Raw genomic sequence first — 3,622 nt, forward strand, 5'->3', positions numbered from 1 at the left:
TTTGTACTTCAGAATAGTTTTGCAAACTTTCATTTTACCTAAGTTCATTTTTAAAAGGTGCTACTTTTATTACATTTTAATGTTTCCTCTGCAGCTAAATGTTTTAATGAGCAGTATGCATTAGGTTACTAATTCTGAAAGTGCAGTTGTATATTCTCTTCTTACATGGCTTGACCTGTTTTCATCTTGAATTTTTATATGGAAGAAATTTTCAGGGAAATTTTATCTTTGGTAACATAGTATAAAATGTTCACATATTTATCTTGTTAGATACTGGCCTCAGAAATATATTTCAAATCCTTTTCCTGAAATTTGCATTAATTCAACTTGTACTTTCTTTAAGCAGCTCTACTAATACTCTCTCCCCCTGCCCTTAAGTTAGTTGTGTAATATCTTGAAGTAGGAATTGTGATTAACTTTAATGAAGCATGAAAATGCCCTCTGTACACTGTTGGTGGGGATGCAGACTGGTGCAGCCACTGTGGAAACAGTATGGGGTTGCCTTATGACCCAGTGATTTCACTTCTGGAATATATCCAAAGAAACCAGAAATACTAATTCAAAAGAATTTATTCACCCCTGTGTTTATTGCCATGTTATTTGCGATAGCAGCCCAAGTGCCCATCAGTAAATGAGTGGATAAAAAGCTGTGATATATTTACACAACAGAATACTAAGCCATAAAAAAGAAGGAAGTCTTACTTTTTGCAATATCATAGGTGGACCTGGAGAATATTATGCTAAGTGAAATAAGCTAGTTGAATTCACTTATAAGTGGAGTCTAATGAACAAAATAACAACAGAAAGAGACTCATAGATACAGAGAACAGACTGACAGCGGTCAGGAGGGAGGGGATTTGGGGGGCTGTGTGAAAAATGTAATGGCATTAAGCAAAAAAAATTCCTCAGACACAGACAACAGTATGGTGATTACCAGAGGGAAAGGTGGTGGGAGGAAGAGGGTAAAGGGGGAGATAAATAGTGATTGATGAAAGGAGAGTTGGGGTGGTGAAAACAATGTACAGATGATGTATTACAGATTTGTACACCTGAAACCTATATAATTTTATTAACCAATGTCACCCAATAAAGTCAATAAAAATAATTTAAAAACTAAAAGTACAAACTCACAGATTGGAACAATGACTCACACTAAGTCTGTATGCCCCACACTGCAATATGTGTAAATGTTGTTCAATAAATTCTTACAGAATGGTGAAAAAAGTGAAAATACATCAAATTATTCAGTGACTAGTGAGGAGGACCCCCCAAAAAACAGAGTTACCTTTTGGAGGGTGGGCCCCTTGTCATACAGGCTTCCCCATGCTAGGTAAGTGTTCTAGGAACCCATCTGTATCAGTGGACCAGCTGGTGTGAGAGGCTGTGTTCAGCTTTGGGGAATTTTTCTTTAAACTCAATGCATTTGCCCATTTTATGATGGGCGATCTATGAGCACACCTGCCCACAGCACACTGAGTGTTCAGCAGTTTTTGACCAAGAACAGCATGACCTCTGTGTCCCACCCTCCCTATTCACCCCATCTTGCCCCAAATGACTTTTTTTTTGTTTCCCCAGATGAAAAAAGTCCTCAATGGGAAATGTTTTGGCAGAAGCACTAAAAGTCATCAAAATCAACGAGTTTAAGAGTTCAAACATTGTTTTGAGCAGTGCAAAAAATGTCTTGATAGGTGTATCAGATAGAGAGTACTTTGAAGGTGACTGAAGTTTAAACATGTAAGAATAAATACACAATTTTTTTATAAATAAATTCTGCATTTGGGGGTCCTCCATACATTAAGATACTGAAAGAATGCATACATTTAGGTTTTGTTTATTTTCACTATCTTCCATTCAACTTATCTTTAAATCATTTTTTAAGGATCTTATTTATTTTTAGAGAGAAGGGGAGTGGGGAGAAAGAGAGGGAGAGAAACATCAATGTAAGAGAGAAACTGATCCATTGCCTTCTGCCTGCGCCCCCACCGGCATCTCAACCGGCAACCAAAGCATGTGCCCTGACCAGGGCAAATCCACCCCCTTTCACTTGTGGACAACCCCCAACCCACTGAGCCACAAGGGTCAGGGCCTACTGTGTGCCAATTACTGTTGCAGGGAAATGACTGTCTTGCTCCTATCACACCTCTCTCCAAACCTTTGACAATTACTAGGTTAAATTGGTTAGGAAATCCCATAGAAAAATAATTATCTGGCTTTTACAAAACACAGTGCATTGGTAATCTGATGGTTGCAAAGTTCTTTGTTACTTATCTTGTATATGTATAAGTGTACCAGAGCACCACTAAATAGATAACATTCTGATTTCAAACTGCTTTCAAAGAAATGAAAATCAGTTATTAATAGAAGACTGATAAATCATTAAGGCATCATTTAAATTATAAAAAGCAACATTTAAAATATTTTTCAAAAGCACAAAATGTAGATGTATTTTTTAACACATGTAGCTCTGAAATATACATATAACTGGTAAAAGTATGAGCAACACAGGTATGTAATTTCTACTAGAGCATTAATTGGAATTGAAAGTTCAGTTTGTTCATCTTTTTAGGCTAAATTTACATACCTTAAGTAGACATAACTAATTGTTCTAGATATGAAGCTTAAAAATATACAGGGTCCCACACAAATAATGCCCCCTTTTTATTACAAAATCATAAGCATGTAATACTTCACTATAACAATACCACACTCAAACATACCACGTGACATTTTAGGTGAAATGTTCAAATTAAAACTATATTACACCCATATTACTGTACCAACCACACTCAAGCAGGTGTTACTTTTGGTAGACCCTGTATTCTAAAAAATTGAGATTTTTTTAGTGTTCTTGTTACAGCTTTCAACAATGTTTTTATCACTTTTTTATTGGAAAGAATTCCAGACTTACAGGGAAGTTGCAAAAATGTATAAAGCCTTCATTTAAATTCCCCACTTGTTAACATTCTTTTCTATTTGCTTCCTCTCCATATATATTTATAATATTTTGTGAATCATCGAGAGTTGAAAACATTAATCCCTAACTACTTAAGTGTGTATTTCCTAAGAACAAGGAAATTCACAGACATAGCCACATTGCAGTGATCAAAATCAGGATATTAATGTTGATAGAATACCTTTATCTGAACCACAGACTTGATTCAAATCTCATTAGCCTGAGGTTCCGAACATGGCTATGTTCTGCATCCAGATCCAATCCAGGTTCAGGCATTATGTTTAGTCATCATCTCATTAGTCTGGCATGGTTCCTTGGTTTTTCTTCAGGTTTCGTGACTGACATTTTCAACAGGACAGGACAAGTGTTTTATAGAAAGTCCCTCAATTTGGGTTAGTTTGATGTTTCCTCATTATTAAATTTAATTCATTCCTGGGCAGAAATGTTGATTTGTTTCATGTACTGGTGATGCTAACTTCAATGTTTTAGGGTTTGCTTTTTAATATTTTGGTTGCAGAGTAACACATAGGTATTTTGCTAACAGCACACCTTTGGTCTAAATCATTGGAGTTTAGCTTTGACATGAGGTATTGGGATTTTTTTTTAACCCAAATATGCCTGTACTTTGATACATGGAGATGAATGTCTTTTTATATGCTTAAAAAGTAG

Source organism: Phyllostomus discolor, chromosome 1, assembly GCF_004126475.2.
Source record: "Phyllostomus discolor isolate MPI-MPIP mPhyDis1 chromosome 1, mPhyDis1.pri.v3, whole genome shotgun sequence".
NCBI lineage: Eukaryota > Metazoa > Chordata > Mammalia > Chiroptera > Phyllostomidae > Phyllostomus > Phyllostomus discolor.